The sequence below is a fragment of the Bufo bufo genome, chromosome 2, assembly GCF_905171765.1.
Source record: "Bufo bufo chromosome 2, aBufBuf1.1, whole genome shotgun sequence".
In the NCBI taxonomy this organism is placed as follows: Eukaryota; Metazoa; Chordata; class Amphibia; order Anura; family Bufonidae; genus Bufo; species Bufo bufo.
In genome coordinates, this window is record NC_053390.1 from 353,567,978 (window position 1) to 353,592,722 (window position 24,745).

A 24,745-nucleotide genomic window follows, 5' to 3' on the forward strand; every position below is an offset into this window, starting at 1 on the left:
ATCTGTCAGGAGAACCCTTGGATCTCTCTTCTAAATGTAATGCACAAGAATGTGAATTATGTGTTGAGACTTTAATCCACGCAACAAATCCCTTCCTGTTAAAAAAGCCAGAACCAGTCCCAATCGGTGCCTGTACTTGGCACATATTTAAAATTCTTTACTGGGAAAAGGGGAGGCAAGATAAGTAGAGCGCTAAATTGGGTTAAAGCTGTTAGAAGTACTGAGCTGATGTCTCCAAAGGAGCATGCCTCATTATTTTTTTTCTGTCAAAATCATAGAGGTTATCCCATGACTAATGTAAAAACTGAAAATCAGACCTCATATAGTACATAACAATCTCTTTCTAAGGCTACTTTCACACTAGCGTTTTTGCTGGATCCGTCAGGGCTCAGTAAAAACACTTCCATTACTGATAATACAACCGTTATGAACGGATCCGGCTGTATTATCTTTAACATGCCCAAGACGGATCCGTCATGAACTACAATGAAAGTCGATGGGGGACGGATCCGTTTTCTATTGTGTCGGAGAAAACGGATCAGTCCCCATTGACTTGCATTGTGGGTCATGCCGGATCCGTCTTGCTCCGCATCCCAGGATAGAAAACAAACTGGAGCATGCTGCGGTTTGCTCTCCGGTATGGGAATGGAATGCATTTTGGAGCGTTCTGTTCAGTTACGTTTTGTCCCCATTGACAATGAATGGCGACAAAACTGAAGCGTTTTTTTTTCCGGTATTGAGACCCTATGATGGATCTAGATACCGGAAAATATTAACGCTAGTGTGAAAGTAGCCTAAGAAAGCTAGAACCAGCCATGTACTGCACATTAATCCAGAGATCTCTCCATTAATTGCTCCAATTGCTCTGCTAGATTTATTTCAAGCTGGCAGCTCAGGGTGTATGTCCTCTCTGCTGTAGCTGGTTTCAGTTAAAGGATGGAACTGAGCATGTGCTTCCATCTCAGTGAGCTGGGCAAAGAATTTTGAAAGAGAGCAAACCGCAGGTGGCGCTATACAGATATATTTCACTGAATAACTCACTGGCTGTACAAAATTTTTCATTGCATGCAATTACAATAGTATTCAGATTAGGGTTGTATCGAATTGTCGATACCCAATCGATACTTTTGTACCGGTATCGATTCGATACTGGGATTTGCCCTTTACTGATACTAGGCTACACTACTGCACAGCCTAGTATCACAGAACATGGCGCACGCTGCTATCAGCATGCGCCATGTTCCCTCAGCAGCACAGGGGAGTGGGAAGCAGTCTCTTCCACCCCAAACCACCCCCCCCCCCCCCCGTGCCGCTGCCACCGCCACCAATGAGAGGGGAGGGGCTGTGGCCTCTGTGCCACCAATGAAGATAACTAAACTATTGATACAAATACAGGAGGCAGGTGCCGGCTGCAGAATTGCATAGCTTTCACCCGACCTCTGACAGGGAGTTGTGATCAGTTTTTTTAAAAATAGGATAGGACTGATATGGGCCGGATGTTCCATAAAATGCAGAATGCACGCGGCTTTTTTGGTGTTTTATTTTATCGAGTGTCGCAATACTTTTGTATGGTATCGAAATCGAATAAAAATGTTGATTTCGTGACAACCCTGATTCAGATCCAGGTGCTGGTTTGAAAAATGTACAATATTTTTCGTGGTACCCATGTAAGGAGTCTGACAGAAAAAAATCCATATGAAACCTATGGCTTACTGAGATACAGTAATAATAATGCTGAGGCATCATGGATTTGGTTGCATAGTATTGTTGTTTCATACCAGAATATAGATGGTGATTTAATGTGGAGAAAAATTTGGACTCTTTTTGACCCATTGTCGCCATGTAAACAAATCCCTCTGGTTGGTTTCCATCCTGTATGTAGCACTTCCTGCTCTGTATCCACCCAAACCCATGATGAACTTCTTTTTCTGCCACAACTCCAGCACTGCCCCTAACACCCAGCTAGTTTATAGCTCCTCCCACCAGCTAGTTACATACACTCCCCTATTACTGCTCCTAACAACACCCAGCTAGTTTATAGCTCCTCCCACCAGCTAGTTACATAGACACTCCCCTATCACTGCTTCTAATAACACCCAGCTAGTTTATAGCTCCTCCCACCAGATAGTTACATACACTCCCCTATCACTGCTCCTAACAACACCCAGCTAGTTTATAGCTCCTCCCACCAGCTAGTTACATAGACACTCCCCTATCACTGCCCCTGACACCCAGCTAGTTACATACACTCCCTTATCAATGCCTCTAACACTCAGCTAGTTTATAGCTCCTCCCACCAGCTAATTACATAGACACTCCCTTATCACTGCCTCTAACACCCAGCTAATTTATAACTCCCCCCACCAGCTAGTTACATAGACACTCCCCTATCACTGCCCCTGACACCCAGCTAGTTACATAGAGGCAGTGATAGGGGAGTGTCTATGTAACTAGCTGGTGGGGGGAGTTATAAATTAGCTGGGTGTTAGAGGCAGTGATAGGGGAGTGTCTAACACCCAGCTAGTTTATAGCTCCTCCCACCAGCTAGTTACATATAGGCACTCCCCTATCACTGCCCCTGACACCCAGCTAGTTACATAGACACTCCCCTATCACTGCCCCTAACATCACCCAGCTAGTTTATAGCTCCTCCCACTAACCAGTTACATAGACACTCCCCTATCACTGCCCCTAACATCACCCAGCTAGTTTATAGCTCCTCCGACCAGCTAGTTACATAGACACTCCCCTATCACTGCCCCTAACACCCAGCTAGTTTATAGCTCCTCCCACCAGTTAGTTACATAGACACTCCCCTAACACCCAGCTAGTTTATAGCTCCTCCCACCAGCTAGTTACATAGGGGCAGTGATAGGGGAGTGTCTATGTAACTAGCTGGTGGGAGGAGCTATAAACTAGCTGGGTGTTGGGGGCAGTGATAAAGGAGTGTCTAACACCCAGCTGGTTTATGGCTCCTCCCATCAGCTAGTTACATAGACACTCCCCTATCACTGCCACTAACAATGACTAGCTAGTTTATAGCTTCTCCCACCCATTTCATTGCTGCTGACATTTTTACTTTTTTTGTTATTAATTGAAATTTAACGAAATTTTTGCAAAAAAATGACTTTTTTCACTTTCAGTTGTAATTTTATTTTTAAAAAAAACATCTATATATAAATTTTTCTCTAAACTTATTCTACATGTCTTTGATAAAAAAATAAAAATAAATGTTTGGGTAAAAAAAAAAATGGTTTGGGTAAAAGTTATAGCGTTTACAAACTATGGTCCAAAAATGTGAATTTCCGCTTTTTGAAGCAGCTCTGACTTTCTGAGCACCTGTCATGTTTCCTGAGGTTCTACAATGCCCAGACAGTAGAAAAACCCCACAAATAACCCCATTTCGGAAAGTAGACACCCTAAGGTATTCGCTGATGGGCATAGTGAGTTCATAGAACTTTTTAAAGTTAGCGGAAAATGATGTGTTTTTTTTTTTTGTTTTTTTTTTCTTACAAAGTCTCATATTCCACTAACTTGTGACAAAAAATAAAAACTTTCATGAACTCACTATGCCCATCACGAAATACCTTGGGGTGTCTTCTTTCCAAAATGGGGTCACTTGTGGGGTAGTTATACTGCCCTGGCATTTTAGGGGCCCTAATGCGTGAGAAGTAGTTTGAAATCAAAATGTGTAAAAAATGCCCTGTGAAATCCGAAAGGTGCTCTTTGGAATGTGGGCCTCTTTGCCCACCTAGGCTGCAAAAAAGTGTCACACGTGGTATCGCCGTACTCAGAAGAAGTAGGGCAATGTGTTTTGGGGTGTCTTTTTACATATACCCATGCTGGGTGAGAGAAATATCTCGGCAAAAGACAACTTTTCCCATTTGTTTTATACAAAGTTGGCATTTGACCGAGATATTTATCTCACCCAGCATGGGTATATGTAAAATGACACCCCAAAACACATTGCCCAACTTCTCCTGAGTACGGCGATACCACATGTGTGACACTTTTTTGCAGCCTAGATGCGCAAAGGGGCCCAAATTCCTTTTAGGAGGGCATTTTTAGACATTTGGATCCCAGACTTCTTCTCATGCTTTAGGACCCCTAAAATGCCAGGGCAGTATAAATACCCCACATGTGACCCCATTTTGGAAAGAATACACCCCAAGGTATTCCGCTAACTTGGGACAAAAAGTTCAATCTTTCATGGACTCAATATGCCCCTCAGCGAATACCTTGGGGTGTCTTCTTTCCGAAATGGGGTCACATGTGGGGTATTTATACTGCTCTGGCATTTTAGGGGCCCTAAACCGTGAGAAGAAGTCTGGAATATAAATGTCTAAAAATTTTTACGCATTTGGATTCCGTGAGGGGTATGGTGAGTTCATGTGAGATTTTAGTTTTTGTCACAAGTTAGTGGAATATGAGACTTTGTAAGAAAAAAAAATAAAAATCAATTTCCACTAACTTGTGACAAAAAAATGTCTGAATGGAGCCTTACAGGGGGGTGATCAGGGAGTCTATATGGGGGTGATCACCCCCCTGTCATTGATCACCCCCCTGTAAGGCTCCATTCAGACGTCCGTACGTGTTTTGCGGATCCGATCCGTGGATCCGTAAAACACATACGGACACCTGAATGGAGCCTTACAGGGGGGTGATTAATGACAGGGGGGTGATCAGGGAGTCTATATGGGGTGATCAGGGGTTAATAAGGGGTTAATAAGTGACAGGGGGGGTGTAGTGTAGTGTAGTGCTTGGTGCTACTTATTACAAAGCTGCCTGTGTCCTCTGGTGGTCGATCCAAGCAAAAGGGACCACCAGAGGACCAGGTAGCAGGTATATTAGACGCTGTTATCAAAACAGCGTCTAATATACCTGTTAGGGGTTAAAAAAAAATCGCATCTACAGCCTGCCAGCGAACGATCGCCGCTGGCAGGCTGGAGATCCACTCGCTTACCTACAGTTCCTGTGAACGCGCGCGTTCACAGGAAATCTCGCGTCTCACGAGATGACACGTATATGCTTGACTCTGCCTGAGACTGCCGCCTCCGGAACGCGATCCTGCATTAGGCAGTCCGGAGGCGGTTAAAAACACATCTTTTCAGGCAGGCTTATCAAGCTACCGAAACTGACTATTCCCCGACTAAACCTCTCCCCCACCAACTCCTCTGGCCTGAACTCGATCCTCTAGTAGTCCCAAACCCAAAGCAGATCGGCTGGCACCACTCCTGTCAGTTCAATAATGGCTCAAATCCTACTTATCACAATCAACTACCTTTGTGTCACCCCCAATTCCTCATAGATTGTAAGCTCTTGCGAGCAGGGACCTGACTCCTAGTGTTTCAGTTGCATATTAGCCAGTTACTTTTGTTTCGTACATGAACCCTATGAATTTGTAAAGCGCTGCAGAATATGGTGGCGCTATATAAATACATTTTATTATTACTGCCCCTAACACCCAGCTAGTTTATAGCTCCTCCCACCAGCTACTTACATAGACACACCCCTATCACTGACACACCAATGGACTTACACAGGTTTTCCCATCTCAGACAATGGGGACATAGCGCTAGGATATGCCCCCAATGTCTGATGGGTGCAGGTCCCAAAGGCGGTATTCACACCTATCTCGTAAACCCAGCCTACAAAGTGAAGAGGGTGCAGTGGACATGCGCGGCTGCCCTCCATTCATTTCTATGGGGCTGGCCAAAATAGCCGAGCTTGCTATTTCCATCAGACCATAGAAGTGAATGGAAGCGGTGGCTGTGCAAGCGCGGTGCGCTCCAATTAATTTCTATGGGGATCCTGAAAATAGCAGAGTGCAGCGCTTCATCTTTTTTCTGTGTGTAAGTAACCAGAAGAGGTTCAGCTGGTTTGGGAGAAGGATCTCTCCACCTGACCTCGGCTTGTGCTGTTCTTTTTTTTATATCAATATCAGATCAGTGGGGGTCCGACTCATGGTACCCCTATTTGTTGCTTTGTTGAGAGAGCGTTTTCTCTGAAATGAGCGTATGTTTCCCTTTGGAAAGCAAATTTAGACTCTCTCTTTTTTTTTTTTTTCTCTCTCTTTTTCTCGTCACTCACTGACGTCACGTGCCTGCGCCGCCTGCTTTATACATAAAGTAGGCGGCGCAGGCACGTGACATCAGGGAGTTACGCTGCCGCCCAGCCTGCCTGCCTGCATTCTACAGAAGCTGTTAGGGTGTACGGTAATATTAAAAGTGGGGCGGGGGCATGTTTAATCACTTTTAATTAGGGGTGCACCGAAAATATCGGCCGAAAATGGGCCTAATCCATTTCGGCCGATATTGGTACATATCGGCAGAAAATATGGGGTTTGGGATTTGTCACCCGCGCTGGGCGGGCGGTTTACTTTAAGTCACTGCATCTTTATTTTACCTTACAATCGTGACGCTCCAGTAACAACTCTGCAGGCAGAGCGGAGGGTGGCGTAACGTCACTTACTCACGTGACGCGCCTGCTCCGCCTCCTTCATTCATAAAGTGGGCGGAGCAGGTGCGTCACGTGAGTAAGTGACGTTACGCCGCCCTCCGCTCTGCCTGCAGAGTTGTTACTGGAGTGTCACGATTGTAAGGTAAAATAAAGATTCAGTGAGTGATTAGTCTGCTGTGAGCAGCAGGGCCGGGGCTGTTATGGGTAGGGGGATCGGTCTATGGCACTGCTATGGGGAGGGGGGATCTGTGCACTGTTATGGGGAAAGGGATCTGTGCACTGTTATGCCCATAACAGTGCACATATCCCCTTCCCCATAACAGTGCACATATCCCCTTCCCCATAACAGTGCACATATCCCCTTCCCCATAACAGTGCACATATCCCCCTCTCCATAACAGCGCCACCCACAGATCCCCCTCTCCATAACAGCGCCACCCACAGATCCCCCTCTCCATAACAGCGCCACCCACAGATCCCCCTCTCCATAACAGCGCCACCCACAGATCCCCCTCTCCATAACAGCGCCACCCACAGATCCCCCTCTCCATAACAGCGCCACCCACAGATCCCCCTCTCCATAACAGCGCCATCCACAGATCCCCCTCTCCATAACAGCGCCACCCACAGATGAATTTCATTCATGAAAAAGAATTATTAATAAAATCATTAAAAAAAAAGTATTTTAAAAGTATTTGGGCAAAAAGGCAGTTTCGGTCAAGGGCATCCTGAATTTTCGTTTTCGGACCAGAATTTTCATTTCGGTGCACCCCTACTTTTAATTGAATGAGACATTTTATATTTGTATAGTGCAACACTGGAGCGGCGGGGCCGGACTACAGTGACTGCACCGCCCCGCCGCAATTGCCGGCCCCCAGCTCCTCCTCCCAGTCCCTCCCCGCTCGCTCATACATCGCAGCCTGCGATGTAAAAATGTCAGCATTCGCCCCATAAGACGCAGGGGCATTTTTCCCCTGGAATAGGAGGTCCACTTTAACCACCTCAGCCCCCAGTGCTTAAACACCCTGAAAGACCAGGCCACTTTTTACACTTCTGACCTACACTAATTTCACCATTTATTGCTCGGTCATGCAACTTACCACCCAAATGAATTTTACCTCCTTTTCTTCTCACTAATAGAGCTTTCATTTGGTGGTATTTCATTGCTGCTGACATTTTTACTTTTTTTGTTATTAATCGAAATTTAACGATTTTTTTTGCAAAAAAATGACATTTTTCACTTTCAGTTGTAAAATTTTGCAAAAAAAACGAGATCCATATATAAATTTTGCTCTAAATTTATTGTTCTACATGTCTTTGATAACAAAAAAATGTTTGGGTAAAAAAAAAAATGGTTTGGATAAAAGTTATAGCGTTTACAAACTATGGTACAAAAATGTGAATTTCCGCTTTTTGAAGCAGATCTGACTTTCTGAGCACCTGTCATGTTTCCTGAGGTTCTACAATGGCCTGACAGTACAAACACCCCACAAATGACCCCATTTTGGAAAGTACACACCCTAAGGTATTCGCTGATGGGCATAGTGAGTTCATAGAACTTTTTATTTTTTGTCACAAGTTAGTGGAAAATTATGTTTTTTTTTTTTTTCTTTTCTTACAAAGTCTTATATTCCACTAACTTGTGACAAAAAATAAAAACTTCTATGAACTCACTATGCCCATCACGAAATACCTTGGGGTCTCTTCTTTCCAAAATGGGGTCACTTGTGGGGTGGTTATACTGCCCTGGCATTCTAGGGGCCCAAATGTGTGGTAAGGAGTTTGAAATCAAATTCTGTAAAAAATGACCTGTGAAATCCGAAAGGTGCTCTTTGGAATATGGGCCCCTTTGCCCACCTAGGCTGCAAAAAAGTGTCACACATCTGGTATCTCCGTACTCAGGAGAAGGTGGGGAATGTGTTTTGGGGTGTCATTTTATATATACCCATGCTGGGTGAGAGAAATATCTTGGTCAAATGCCAACTTTGTATAAAAAAATGGGAAAAGTTGTCTTTTGCCAAGATATTTCTCTCACCCAGCATGGGTATATGTAAAATGACACCCCAAAACACATTCCCCAACTTCTCCTGAGTACGGAGATACCAGATGTGTGACACTTTTTTGCAGCCTAGGTGGGCAAAGGGGCCCATATTCCAAAGAGCACCTTTCGGATTTCACAGGTCATTTTTTACAGAATTTGATTTCAAACTCCTTACCACACATTTCGGCCTCTAGAATGCCAGGGCAGTATAACTACCCCACAAGTGACCCCATTTTGGAAAGAAGAGACCCCAAGGTATTCGCTGATGGGCATAGTGAGTTCATAGAAGTTTTTATTTTTTGTCACAAGTTAGTGGAATATGAGACTTTGTATGAAAAAAAAAAAAAAAAAAAAAAAAAAAAAAAAGCAGCTTTTTCCACTAACTTGTGACAAAAAATAAAAAATTCTAGGAACTCGCCATGCCCCTCACGGAATACCTTGGGGTGTCTTCTTTCCAAAATGGGGTCACTTGTGGGGTAGTTATACTGCCCTGGCATTCTAGGGGCCCAAATGTGTGGTAAGTAGGTAAATGACCTGTGAAATCCTAAAGGTGCTCTTTGGAATATGGGCCCCTTTGCCCACCTAGGCTGCAAAAAAGTGTCACACATGTGGTATCGCCGTATTCAGGAGAAGTTGGGGAATGTGTTTTGGGGTGTCATTTTACATATACCCTTGCTGGGTGAGAGAAATATCTTGACAAAAGACAACTTTTCCCATTTTTTTTATACAAAGTTGGCATTTGACCAAGATATTTCTCTCACCCAGCATGGGTATATGTAAAATGACACCCCAAAACACATTCCCCAACTTCTCCTGAGTACGGCGATACCACATGTGTGACACTTTTTTGCAGCCTAGATGCGCAAAGGTGCCCAAATTCCTTTTAGGAGGGCATTTTTAGACATTTGGATACCAGACTTCTTCTCACGCTTTGGGGCCCCTAGAATGCCAGGGCAGTATAAATACCCCACATGTGACCCCATTTTGGAAAGAAGACACCCCAAGGTATTCAATGAGGGGCATGGCGAGTTCATAGAATTTTTTTTTTTTTTTTGGCACAAGTTAGCGGAAATTGATATTTTAAATTTTTTTCTCACAAAGTCTCCCGTTCCGCTAACTTGGGACAAAAATTTCAATCTTTCATGGACTCAATATGCCCCTCACGGAATACCTGGGGGTGTCTTCTTTCCGAAATGGGGTCACATGTGGGGTATTTATACTGCCCTGGCATTCTAGGGGCCCTAAAGCGTGAGAAGAAGTCTGGAATATAAATGTCTAAAAAATTTTACGCATTTGGATTCCGTGAGGGGTATGGTGAGTTCATGTGAGATTTTATTTTTTGACACAAGTTAGTGGAATATGAGACTTTGTAAGAAAAAAAAAAAATAATTCCGCTAACTTGGGCCAAAAAAATGTCTGAATGGAGCCTTATAGGGGGGTGATCAATGACGGGGGGGGTGATCAATGACGGGGGGGGTGATCAATGACGGGGGGGGGGGTGATCAATGACGGGGGGGGGGGGTGATCAATGACGGGGGGGGTGATCAATGACGGGGGGGGTGATCAATGACGGGGGGGGGTGATCAATGACGGGGGGGGTGATCAATGACGGGGGGGGTGATCAATGACGGGGGGGGTGATCAATGACGGGGGGGGGTGATCAGGGAGTCTATATGGGGTGATAACCACAGTCATTGATCATGCCCCTGTAAGGCTTCATTCAGACGTCCGGATGCGTTTTGCGGATCCGATCCATCTATCAGTGCATCCGTAAAAATCACGCGGACATCTGAATGGAGCTTTACAGGGGGGTAATCAATGACAGGGGGGTGATCAGGGAGTCTATATGGGGTGATAACCACAGTCATTGATCACGCCCGTGTAAGGCTTCATTCAGACGTCCGGATGCGTTTTGCGGATCCGATCCATCTATCAGTGCATCCGTAAAAATCATGCGGACATCTGAATGGAGCTTTACAGGGGGTTGATCAATGACAGGGGTGTAATCAATGACAGGGGGGTGATCAGGGAGTCTATATGGGGTGATAACCACAGTCATTGATCATGCCCCTGTAAGGCTTCATTCAGACGTCCGTATGCGTTTTGCGGATCCGATCCATCTATCAGTGCATCCGTAAAAATCATGCGGACATCTGAATGGAGCTTTACAGGGGGTTGATCAATGACAGGGGTGTAATCAATGACAGGGGGGTGATCAGGGAGTCTATATGGGGTGATCACCACAGTCATTGATCATGCCCCTGTAAGGCTTCATTCAGACGTCCGGATGCGTTTTGCGGATCCGATCCATCTATCAGTGCATCCGTAAAAATCATGCGGACATGTGAATGGAGCTTTACAGGGGGGTGATCAGGGAGTCTATATGGGGTGATCACCACAGTCATTGATCATGCCCCTGTAAGGCTTCATTCAGACGTCCGGATGCGTTTTGCGGATCCGATCCATCTATCAGTGGATCCGTAAAAATCATGCGGACGTCTGAATGGAGCTTGACAGGGGGGTAATCAATGACAGGGGGGTGATCAGGGAGTCTATATGGGGTGATCACCACAGTCATTGATCACGCCCCTGTAAGGCTTCATTCAGACGTCCGGATGCGTTTTGCGGATCCGATCCATCTATCAGTGGATCCGTAAAAATCATGCGGACGTCTGAATGGAGCTTTACAGGGGGGTGATCAATGACAGGGGGGTAATCAATGACAGGGGGGTAATCAGGGAGTCTATATGGGGTGATCAGGGGCTAATAAGGGGTTAATAAGTGACGGGGGGGGGGGGGTGTAGTGTAGTGTAGTGGTGCTTGGTGCTACTTTACTGAGCTACCTGTGTCCTCTGGTGGTCGATCCAAACAAAGGGGACCACCAGAGGACCAGGTAGCAGGTATATTAGACGCTGTTATCAAAACAGCGTCTAATATACCTGTTAGGGGTTAAAAAAAACACATCTCCAGCCTGCCAGCGAACGATCGCCGCTGGCAGGCTGGAGATCAACTCTCTTACCTTCCGTTCCTGTGAGCGCGCGCGCCTGTGTGCGCGCGTTCACAGGAAATCTCGCGTCTCGCGAGAGGACGCGCCGGCGCGTCCAGGAGGAATGAATCAACCACCTCCAGGACGCGTCTGTGCGTACAGCGGTCCGGAGGTGGTTAAAAGATTTGTACCTATGAAACTGTCTGACCTGTTACATGTACACCTGGCAGCTGAAGGCATCTGTGTTGGTCCCATGTTCATATGTGCACAGATTGCTGAGAAAAATGATGTTTTAATATATGCTAATTTGCATATAGGGCCAGGGGCGTTGCCATTACTCCTAGAGGCTCGGCTCTCTCTGCAACTGCTGCGCCTTCTCCACTTTGACAGGGCCAGGTGTGGTTGTTGTTTTTTTTACTTCCTAGTCCTGTTTATCAAAGTGGAGAAGGCACAGCAGTTGCAGAGAGAGCAGAGCCTCTAGGTGTAATGGTAACGCCCCTCTTGCTTCTAGAGGCTCATTCACATATATTAAAACCTCCAGTTTCTCAGCAATGTGGACACATATGATCATGGGACCAACACAGATGCCTTCAGCTGCCAACAGGTCAGCCAGTGTCATAGATAATCTGCTGACAGATGCCCTTTAAATGCTCCTTCTAGGCAGTGTTTCCTTGTCTATGATGACGCTAGCCATTTTATAGATATGTCTCCACAGAGGGCAATTAGTCTCCTTTCACTTGTATCTCATATGGAAAGGAATGCTTTGTGTAAGCAGCTGAAGAGCTCCATTGACCCAGAGAAGCCCTCTGGCACTGACCCCCTTGCTAAAGCTAATATTTACATCTGTGACGTAGGCTTTTCATGCCTCTGATATTGGGGACGACTGTAGCACATACCATTCCATTAGAACAATCATTGACTCAGTAACTGCTCCCTGTCATCATGGGGGCTTAACTAGTCTGGTGTGATAAGGTAGAACTGCAGACATGTAGGCTAGGCTCAGACTACATTTTATTTAATCTCCCCCCCTTTTTATTTTTATTTTTTGTAAGTACGAAACCTCTATCTAGTAATATTTTGTTGCCATACATTTGCACATTACAAAAAAAAAACACATTTGGCTGGACAGAAAAATTCGACAGTCTCCGTTTTGTGTGTCCTCTTGGAAAAACTGAACCAGGCAGAAACTTTTCAGATGGGCCATGAGAAAGTCCAGTTCAAAACTTATTGATCTGTTACCAAATCTGATAGGAAGATCAAATGGATGTTTTGTAAGGATAGCCATATGTGATGTGAACAGGGCCATAACCCTTTTTTAGAAATCCAGTTCTTAATCTGCAAACTATGGGAGACATTTATTATGAATGTTACGTAATTTTTTGGTGTATTAATGTCACTAATTTTGTCACAATGTTTTTTTGCGGCCCCTCACGCAACTTTTTTCTGAGTGCTGAGAAAAGAGGGCGGGCCGTTTCATTTATCATTTTCCACGCCAGTTTTTGGCTTGGAAAATGACTTGGGCCACTTGCCCACGACCGTATGTCCTCCGAGATATACAGTCCGTGAGCAGGCCATATGTCCCAGAGCCGGCATTGATTGTGAGCACACCGCATCATAGATTACAATGATGCCGTGCAGATCGGGCCGCCCGCGGTGCTATTACCACTCATATCGGCGTTTTTGCTGATCCTTGCCAGATGAGGCAAAAATGCAAGTGTGAAGGAAGCCTTGGCGTTTATTAGTGGACAAACCCCATTAAGAAGGAGAACCTGTGGCAGTGTTCGCATTTAGATGGCTTCTGGTCGGAAGTATTGGCAGTGCAGATACCTCGAGACCCAAAAGTATGTGTTCTGGGTTATGTGTCAGATATTGGAAAGGAGGAGACAGATAGGATTGTAGCTGGCCGATTATTATATGTGGCAAGGAAACTTATAGCCCTACATTGGATTCAGTCATGTCCTCCAGTCATTGAGGAATTCAGAAGAAAAGTAAACTCGATAGTCCACAAAGTGCTGAAGTGGGAGTTGGGTGGGAAGGGTATGTTGCGGTAGTTTTATAGTCCACATAGACATTTGTTGCTGTATCATATTGTCCAGTGGAATTGACGATGTATGTCAAATTATGTGATACAACATGTTTATTTTTGTAACAATGCTTTATTGTTGTACAGTTATACAATAAAAATGATCTGATTTAAAAAAGGGAACCTAGACACTCGCTGTCCTGCACACTGATTTACATTGATAAGACACCCAGCAAGATCAAGTTGTAGGGGGCTTTAAATAGAAGAATTAGCATATGCACGTACTCCTCATACGTGTGAACACTGAGTCCTCTCTACTGCCGCTGGGTCTGCTTCCGAGTACTTTTGTGCCAACTTCCTAGCATTCTGCTGCATGATCTGCATTGTTCAGAGCTGGTGAATAGGATTCACTGAGACCTGTCGCACACAAGTCTTCAATGAGGCCATTCATCGAAGTGGGGGCTGGGCACCGTACTGCATTTTCTCATTTCTGATGGAACATTTCTCCCCTTCATGATTCTCGTTTTCCAGCTCCAAGATCACTGTTTATCATCGCGAAATAAATCTTTGTATCTTGCAGTCAAGCAAATGTAAGGTCTATGCCATCACTTGGCTAGGGGAGCACGTCATCTGGATTTAGATCCCACAAACTGCCACCGACATGTTGTCCGTTATTGGGACAGGTTTACAATGATGATTTTATATCTTCTGGATGTTTTTATGTACTGAAGAAAGAATTTTGTGTGATGCTTTTAGATGCCTGTAAGGCGTTATGGGTAGGGATGAGCGGACCCGTGGATGTTCGTGTTCGGCTGAACTTTAGTTCAGAGTTAGATTCAGGTACACTAACTCGACCTTTAAACCCCATAGAAGTAAATGGGGACCCGGACTTTGGTGCTGTAAAATGGTCGTGGGCTAGAGAGCTGCGAAAGGAAGCAAAAAGGGGGTAAGAGCAGAACAATTGCCCTGCAAACAAATGTGGATTAGGAAATAACTTAAAATAACATAGAATATAAAAAATAATAATCTTAACCACCTCCCGACCGCCTAACGCAGGGATGCGTCCTGCGGGCGGCCGGGTTATTCCTCCTGAACGCATCGGTGCGTCATCTCGCGAGACACGAGATTTCCTGTGAGCGCGCATTCACAGGATCGCAAGGTAAATGAGTTGATCTCCAGCCTGCCAGTGGCGATCATTCTCTGGCAGGCTGTAGATGCATTTTTTTTTTAACATCAGAAAGGTATATTAGACGCTGTTTTGTTAACAGCGTCTGATATACCTGCTACCTGGTCCTCTGGTGGTCCCTTTTGCTTGGATCGACCACCAGAGGACACAGGCAGCTCTGTAATTAGCACCACACTACACTACCCCCCCGTCACTAATTAACCCCTGATCACCCCATATAGACTCCCTGATCACCCCCCTGTCATTGATCACCCCCCTGTAAGGCTCCATTCAGACATCTTTATGTGTTTTGCGGTTCCGCAAAACACTGACAACGGCAATGTGCTTTCTGCATTTTGCGGATCCGCACATTGCCAGCTATATAGAAAATGCCTTTTCTTGTCCGCAATTGCGGACAAGGATAGGACATGTTCTATATTTTTGCGGATTAGCGTCATCGCTGTCGCTAATCAGCACTAGTACTATATAGTATCTGTAAGTGATCAAGACTGATCGCAAATTAGATCTATATCAGTACATTGGGGTCACCTTAGGCTCTACAAAAACACAGTGTTCGCTCGATCAGGCCTGATCTTGTGCGCACACTTGCGTTCAGTCCGCCCCACCGCAGTGACAGAATATAATTTTTTTTCTGATCAGTGCAAAAACACCGTAAAATTGATCGATGCGAATGAAGAAATCTGTGCCCAGAGGCTGAACGAAAAAAAAAACTCTCATTACCCGTATGCTCAATATAAGGCCTCATGCACACGACCGTGCCGTTTTTTGCGGTCCGCAAGCCGCGGATGCGCAAAAAACGGAAGGCGCCCGTGTTGACTTCTGCAATTTACGTAACGGCAGCGCCGGCAATATAAATGCCTATTCTTGTCCGCAAAGCGCGGACAAGAATAGGACATGTTATATTTTTTTAGCGGGGCCATTGAAGTGAATGGGTCCGCACCTGAGCCGCAAAAACTGCGGCTCGGATGCAGACCCGAACAATGGTAGTGTGCATGAGGCCTTAGGCTACATGCACACGACCGTATGTGTTTTGCGGTCCGCAAATTGATGTTTTTTGACGTTCCGTATGGTCTCTTTATTTATTTTTTGTAGATCCATTGTAATAATGCCTATCCTTGTCCGCAAACTGGAAAAATGGGTCCGCATCCTATCTGCAAAAAAACTGGAACGGAAACAAACATTCATGTGCATGTAGCCTTAAAGGAATGTATTTCTTCTGATAATAGATATTTTTGCAGATCTAGACTCAGATTTCCATCATTTCTCACTAGGAAATTTTACTGTAGCTTAGGAGATGCTTTGTGCCCCTTCGTGGTACAAGAACCCAACTTTTTATTTTTTTTTCCTCTCTCTCATGTATCCAGTTTCCTTTCTCTAAAGGCACCCCATTGTCATGGTTACGGCTGGCGGTAACTCCATATCGCGGCTCTGCCTTGTATTGGGTTACTACCACATTGGAGAGCAAGGTGAATGAGAGAAATGCATCAGTGAGTGCTTCTTACCTGAGTAAGATTCTTCAGATGTTTTAGATAAGTTTGGGATTTTATTTGAACAGCCGAATGTAGTTCTGTGCAGGGCAAATGGTTGGCTTACCTGCATATGAAATGCACAAAAGGGGGAGAGACGTGTAGAATGCGTGGTCCTTAATGCTTCAAGGGGTTGTCTCAACAAATGGCATTTATTATGTAGAAAAAGTTAATACAAGGCATTTACTAATGTATAGTGATTCCCCATATTGCCTCCTTTGCTGGCTTGATTCATTTTTCCATCACATTATACACGGCTTGTTTCCATGGTTACGACCACCCTGCGATCCCTCAGTGGTGGCCATGCTTGCACACTATAGGAAAAGCACGAGCCTATGAGCGCTCCCACAGTCACGACCTCCACTTAACATGTCCACTAAAGACTGACATACCGGCACCTTTTTCTCCTCAAGAACAGTGTTTATCCGTTACCATAGGAAACCAGACGAGCTATTTAAACCTCCAATGAACAATGCGTAGACTAACCCTGACGAAGGAGCCCGCTTTGGCTCTGAAACGCGTAGGTTAGTCTTTTGTCCTACGGAGGCTACCATACTCGTACAAGGTGACGTCACCGCAAACAGGTTTCCCGGGTAACAGACCAAGCTCCCTCGCGCCGCGCGTGCTTCCGGCCGGGGCCACGCTGCTGCTGCTGACAGGTGAGCTAGAAGAGCAAGAAGAATGCCGCGATCAGAAAGGACATCAATATCCTCACAAAAGGAACCCAGAAGAAACCAGCATAGTGGAGCATCGACAGAAGGATTACTTTGGAGAAAAAAACAAACAAGGTACTGAGGGTGGTGGTTACATCAGCATTAACCACTCCCCTACCACCCTATTCCTAGTGCCAATATTCATATATCTAACCATGTACTCTTCCCCAATAATCTATTATATGGTCTGATTCAGATACTGATTTGCATCCTGACACTATTTCCTAGTGCCAATATCTGTATATATTAAACCATGTGTTCTTCTCCTACAACTGATTACATGGTCTGATCCCGATATTGACTTGCATTCCGACACCACTTATTCTGGCAGCACATTACCTGGTCATTCAGACTAGCTATAGGTAGAGTGCAAACTTTAAGGACCAGCCGATTGTTACTGTGTACCAGCGCTTGTGTCTCTATCACCTACGGGTGATATATTTACTCTCTATACATTTACCAAGGAGAACAATAGCTCCTTTTCAGACACTAAGCAGCAGGATCTCCCCACACAGGCAGACTTAGGCTACTTTCACACTTGCGCTTGATCGGATCCGTTCTGAACGGATCCGATCATATTAATGCAGACGGAGGCTCCGTTCAGTACGGATCCGTCTGCATTAATAACTTAGAAAAATTTCTAAGTGCGAAAGTAGCCTGAGCGGATCCGTTCAGACTTTCAATGTAAAGTCAATGGGGGACGGATCCGCTTGAAGATTGAGCCATATGGTGTCATCTTCAAGCGGATCCGTTCCCATTGACTTACATTGTAAGTCTGGACGGATCCGCACGGCCAGGCGGACACCCGAACGCTGCAAGCAGCGTTCAGCTGTCCGCCTGGCCGTGCGGAGGCGAGCGGAGCGGAGGCTGAACGCCGCCAGACTGATGCAGTCTGAGCGGATCCGCATCCATTCAGACTGCATCAGGGCTGGACGGAAGCGTTCTGCTCCGCTCGTGAGCCCCTTCAAACGGAGCTCACGAGCGGACAGCAGAACGCTAGTGTGAAAGTAGCCTTACACGTACCAATACAATAGGAGCGCAGGGGGGTCTCTTTTTCTATCTTTACGACCTCCAGAAAGGCCTACGCTTTTTCCTAAAGTGTGCAAGCACAACCACCACTGATGGATTGCAGGGTGGTCGTAAACATGGAAACGAGCGGTGTACAATGTAATGGAAAAATGAATCCAGCCAGCAAAGGAAGTAATATGGATAATCGCAATACATTAGTAAGTGACTTGTATTTATTTTCTCTACCTAATAAATGCTATTTGCTGAAGTGAGACCACCCCTTTAAGCCTCTCCCTAGGCCATGTGACATGACGTTCATCTGTAACTTGGCCTGGGTGCGGTTCAGTCCCATTAAAGTGAACAGGGATGAGCTGCAATACCAAGCACAGCAGCTATGAAACGGACAGCACTGTGCTTGGTTAGCTGTGAGCAGGCCGTGGTGCTCATCAGCGCTTTGGTGAGTGCCGCGTCTTTCTCTACCGATCAGAGAGGGTGCCGGGAGTTGGAACCCCGCCAATTTCATGTGCCACTGAGTTTCTTGACAGATTAGTTGTTCTGGATTTTAGCAGAAACTGACAACCACCCGTGTATGGACTCTGGTGGTTTCTCTTTTCTGTTACAATTGGGAAACAAATTGAGCAAATACTAAATCTGCTGAATGGGATTTTTAAAAACTTTATAGGAAGAAAAGACTATGACTTATTTAGGTTTTCTTTGGAAATACTTTTTCGCAGCACTTTTTCATTCAAGAATGGTGCTTTGCCTTTTTTTGTGAGCAGTTCTCGCCATTCACATAAAGTATGCTGCTCTTACGTTGACTACTAAATAATCATCAATGCCTTCCCCCTGCATTATTTTTTCTTTAAAGACCTTTGGCACTAAGCCTGGTACTGTACTACAAGGAGATGCCAGCGTAGTCCTCCTGGCAATTAATGAATCGAGATGAATTGTCTTTGTTTGCATGGTCACAAAGAAGACCACATAAATCAGCAGGGAAAGAAAGGAATATGTAGTCTGAGTTTCCTGTGCCGCAAAGGCGTAATCCCTTACACTATAAAAAGAGGCTTTTCTTTAATTTTCAATGTTAAACCTTTTAGGGGTAAGTATAGGATCAGCTTAGCAGCCCTCTGGATTGTGTTCATTCTTCCCCATGGACTTTGCTTGTTTAAGTCCTTGCCCTTTTGAAGGTCACCGCTCCATCATTATGCTGTATATTTCATGGCAGTCTCCTTACAAACCCGCATTAGAACCATGTGAGAGAACCTGCATACCACAGCTGAAGTTCGGAGTTTATAAGTACGGAAAAGTTACCCCTAAGACTAAGTTCACACGTGGTGGATAACTGCCAACACCAGATGCAAATCCACAGCAAGGTCTGTTTGTGTCACTTGTGGATTTACCACTGATATCATCTTGCCTAATTGCAAAGGGTGAATTACGTGATGAAAATCTGAAAATTCTAATGCTTTTTGTGCAATATTTATTCTCAATATGGTAATGTAAATTGCTGTGGATTTGCAGCTTTCTCTGAGCTGGTGGCTTATACACAGCACACCTGGAGAAGAGGAGATCCTGCCCCTGTAACACATCCTCAGAAGCATGAGTGACATTGTACAGCTGTGCTGAGCAGTGTAGTTGGGAATCCAGCCCATGGATGAGATAGAAAACGTACTAGAAGCATCATTTGTGAGTTTCTGTGCCTGTGTCTCTTCAGCAGCTCCCACTCTTCATAGACATCTTGGAGCAGCACCTGTAACCCCAGTGATCCGAACCTCCATCTCCTCTTTGCCTCCTGTGTACTTCGCGAAAGCAGAACATACAGTGTAGGAGAGGACTCTGATAAGTGGAGAAAGAAGCATTTTCCTCCTATATATTTTTCAGGTTTAGTCATTGGTATTGTTGAGTTATGGAAGGTTGTTTATAATTGGATGTACAATATAAGGCAGATGTATTGGTCCCTGCACTACAGAGCTTACAGTATAATGCGGTTTCCATTCCCACACACTGTATGTAAATAATCCTGTATTAGTTAAAGGGGTTGTCTCATATCAGACTTTGATGGCATATTGCTAGGTTAGTCAAATAAGTGTGGGATACAATAGGTGGGACCAGTACCTATGTCCAGAACAGGCCCCCAAAGTGAAGGAGAACACATTGCACAAGCATGGCCACACTCTATTCACCGCTATGGAATTTCAGAAAGTAGCTGACTCTGATATTTCCAGCAGTCCATACAGATAAATGGGGAGGTGGCCATGCATGCGCGATGCGCTCTCCATTCATTGTTTTGGGACTTTAGAATTTCTTGGAACTCCCATATCCGTGAATGGAGAGTACCTGCACATGCGCGCTGTGCTCGCCTTCCCTTCAGGGGCCAGTTCTACAGATAGGTGCAGGTGCCACCTCAAGAACACACATGTCTTTTGATGGCATATTCTAGCGATATGCCATCAAAGGTGGAAATGAGACAACCCCTTTAAACCGTGGTGCTTCTTGCATGTTTAGGACTTGACATACAGTACTGTAGAGTCATCAACGTGTTCACAAATACGGATTGTGATAGGTTTCCCCTTTCTCATGCAGGATGAATAAATCTACATTCATGTACCAATAACCCCGTATTACATCAGGTAAGTCTCTTACTTTTTATTGTCATTATTTGATCTAATTCCGAGTAAAATTCTGGAACTTCTGGTGGAACTGAAAATCAAAGGAAATTCTCTTCAAGAGGTGGTCTTTTGGAGAGGTTTGACTGTATTTATTGTGACGTTCGCTATCATTATGGTGGGCCGTATGTGCTGGTGTCTGACATTTGTAAAATGTATATTGCTAGAACAAGCTTTAACATGTTATAATAGCAGCTTAGATGTTCTTGACCTCTAGCGTCATGTTGCAGCATGTATTGTGTAGTCACCACTTACTGACAGTTGACCTAGACCTTATTTTACCCAGGGGCTTCCCCTTATGAAGCAGGGCGACACTGAGATTTACTCTCGGTATTAAAGGGGTCAGTGTGATGTAGCTGCCACGTAACATGGTAATGGAATGGAAATGCATTCAACAAGACTCCTATTAAAAGGGTTTAACTGCTATGCGCTGTGAGTGTCCAGAATTCAGCCCTTCCAGATCAGATAAGAGGTTTTGCTATTTTAGCCTCCTTGACCCCTATCTCTAGAGGGGTTGTCATAGTCTCCTCATCGTTCCCGGGAAGTGTAGTGTTTAAGTCTCCTGTATTTTCGGTCTGCATCTGATCCGCATTTTTTGTGGACAAGAATAGGCATTTTGACAGTGGGGCCCGCAAAAAGTGTGGAATGCCCACAGACCACATCCGTATTTTGTGCATCAGCCATTTGCAAACCGCAAAATGGATACGCTTGTGTGAATGTAGCCTTCTGTGGCGGCCATTAAAAGCAATGGCTGTTTGTGTAATACAGGGATGGCTTCAGTCTGCCAGGACCGGACCATTCACAACTCTTTACTATGGCTCAGAGAGTTGGGATCCCGAGGGGTGGACCCACCTTATGATGTCTTTTTAAAAGCAAAAGTTTACGTTGTCAGTAATTTCTAATATACCATCACCGAAGGGAAATTCGAGACCAGTATGCAACGATTTAATGCCCTAATCTGCAAATACTAGAATATCTCGGAGTGTATTTGGGAACTTCTGATCATTTGCCATTTGGTATGCCTGGACTAGATGAATAGTGTGTGGGAGGACTGTTCTGAGCACCCGTAGTCACGTCATATCTGTGGCTGTTATCTCTACACATCCATACATTATTGATAAGCTGAGGCCATCTGGTTATGTATGCTGTGAGCAGCAGCTGCTAGCTGTATCATTAGTTCTGTTTCCCTGCCTGTTTTTTTTATGTTTATGGAGGCCACTAAAATCATTTTTTCTGACAATTGTTTTTTTTTTTTTTTTTTATATACTTCTGTATATATTTTAAAGTATCATTTATGAGCACCAGTTGGTATTTTAATTGTAGAATATAATCTGCAAAATCGGGTAAAAAAAAATAAAAATTAGAGGCACTCCGGGCTGCAGGTATTGATGCCTTCTCCTCCAGAGAGGTCATCAATATCAGATCGTGAGGGTCTGACACCCAGCACCCCCATGATCAGCTGTTATGGACTGCTGTGGGCAAGGAAACCATATAGTCTTATGGAGCTGGAGGCAGACAGCACCATATGCTGTGTAGTGGTCAGTGCAGGGTACTGCAGCCCAGCTCCCATTCAAGCGAATGGGAGCTGAGCTTCAGTCTGCTGGTGGTGGAAACTGCCCAGTAGATACAGCCTTCTGCGTCCACTTTCTACACTTCTAGAATCTGGTGCTGTGTAAGCCCGAAACGGCTGACCAGATATTAATGACATATCTCCATAGGATATCTGAAGCCCAGAAAACCCATTTTAAAAGGGTATTGACATTTCAGCAGCCCCAACCTTCTCCCAGCTGGATATGGTGGCCAGAGGCGGACAGGACTACATAAAGAGCTGAGCAGGCTGTGCCATGCAGTTTTCATAGCTCCCATAAAAGTGAGTGGGAGTTAGAGAAATGGCATAGCACAGCAGGAGCTCACATCACAACTTAAAGAAACTACATGGCTCTCTGTCCCATACGGTTTCCCTCACTGCCATCCACTTGTATAGGAGCTGTGGAAAAGGCATAGGGCTCTTCCATAGTTCCAAACACCCCTGACCGCTGCATACAGGGCTGTCCCAGATGGGTTGTCTTACCTCAAACATTTATGGCATATCCTATGGGAAATGCCTTCCTTGTAAGGTGATCGCATCTTCAAGCAACACCTTAGGGTTCTTTCACACTTGCGGCAGAGGATTCCGACAGGCAGTTCCGTCGCCTGAACTGCCTGCCGGATCCGTCAAAACGTATGCAAACTGATAGCATTTGTCAGACTGATCAGGATCCTGATCCGTCTGACAAATGCATTGAAATGCCGGATCCGTCTCTCCGGTGTCATCCGGAAAAAACGGATCCGACATTTTATTTTTTTCACATTCGGATCAGTTTTGCCGGAACACTCGGGGCCGGATCCGGCATTAATGCATATCAATGGGAAAAAATGCTGGACTCGGTGTTCCGGAATTTTGGACGGAGATAAAACGGCAGCATGCAGTATTGTCTCCGTCCTGAAAAGTCAAAAAGACTGAACTGAAGACATCCTGATGCATCCTGAACGGATTGCTCTCCATTCAGAATGCATTAGGATAAAACTGATCAGTTCTTTTCCGGTATTGAGCCCCTAGGACGGAACTCAGCGCCGGAAAAGAATAACGCTAGTGTGAAAGTACCCTTAAATTGTTTGTTGGCAGCACATCTGCTTTCAAAAGGCACTTTAAACAAGTGCAGATCGACATGTATATCATTGATTGCCCCTTATTATTGGATTGGAATATACCTGTGAAAGAGAACCCTAATCTTGTACTAATTTTGTAGCCCACAGCTGCATACACAAATTTGCTTGCTTCAGAGCTGAAATCTCCCAACATTCCTTATTTCAGTGTTTGCATGAAGCTTATCCTGATTTTCAATGTAAACCTGGATTGCATGTATGGCATCCAAGTGCCCGAATAGCCAATATGGACATGCAGGTGTTGGTTCATTGAGCCTTCCTTTGTTATATGGTGACTACTTGCCACCTAGGATTTTTAAATTCTACCTAATACCCCATGGCAACAGACTGCAATCTACCCTTGCCTCATTTTGTGCGGTTACAAGTAAAGTGGCACTGTTCAGACAGCCATAAAGTACTGCCTTATTAATGCTGAACAATCCATTTGAGTCAAAGCTAGTGCCCGAAGCCTGCCTCTGCTATGGAAAGAATCCTACTCGTCCCCTCTGCTCTAGCCCTGCATGCCGGCTCCTGAGTATCCATCTTCTGGTCCGCGGCTTGTTTAATTTGTCCCTGGCATGGGCATAATCATCTGCTCCGCTGCAGCCAATAACTGGCTTCAGCCGTGATGTCTCTTTTTTAGCCAGTCATTGGCTGCAGCAGAGAATCAATGGCGCTGAGATGCACCCGAGGCCACGTGATGGATGATCCTGATGTCACTGACCTAGAGTAAGCAGAGACAAGCCTCAGAACTCCTGTCCCTTCTCATATAGGTGTGTGTCCTGAGTGTCGGAGCCCCACTGATCAGATCCTGAGGACCTATCCAGAGGAACCCCTTTAAGGCCAGGTGAGAATACAAATTATTTTGAACAGGTTTGGATACAGATTGCTGCAGCTCAATGCTATAAATGCGGGTGTTCCACTGCAAACCTGCCCTAGTGTCGTAAAGTATTGTTACTTTGGAGGGGATTTATCCAAACTGGTGTAAAGTAGAACTGGCTTAGCCTTTAATATACAATTGGTGAGGGAGTAGGGTGTCGGACCCTTGCCTATCAGCAGGAACGAACACTGTGAATGGAACTAGTTGCCCAGCTCAATTCAAAGTGTAGTGGCCGCGTCTGGTAACTACAGGAGTGCATACATTTTGTAAAGTTCAGTAACTACTATACATACAAATAAACATAAAATACTATTCCAATACACATACAAATGAGAAAGAAAAGAACCATGGCATGCTTCTTCACAGTGGGAGGGGTAGTAATCGGTCACTGTGATGACTGCCAGAGGGATCCCGGAGGCCACAGTACTAATATTCAGAAGAAAAAAGACCTAGTCACCTGAGCTATCTGCACAACTACTGTAGGACCTCAGGAGTCCAGTTCTGCCTTTTTGGATGGAGGTGCTCTCTTAGGCACGACTGCTGAGGTTCAGGGCAGCTAGTGCTGCCTTCAC

At 45.0% G+C, this 24,745-nt stretch overlaps 1 protein-coding gene across 2 annotated transcripts in view; it reads left to right on the top strand.

Moving 5' to 3' along the window:
* Positions 1-24,745, top strand: part of KANK1 (KN motif and ankyrin repeat domains 1) — a 199,494-nt gene that overhangs the window by 21,720 nt on the left and 153,029 nt on the right. Inside the window, exons 1-2 of one of the 2 annotated variants that reach the window (XM_040417112.1) lie at positions 12,666-12,757; positions 20,526-20,572. The gene's annotated coding sequence lies outside the window, so the exon portion shown is untranslated. Of the gene's footprint in view, positions 1-12,665; positions 12,758-20,525; positions 20,573-24,745 lie in introns of those variants that run through there. The other variant, XM_040417110.1, reaches the window with a different exon arrangement.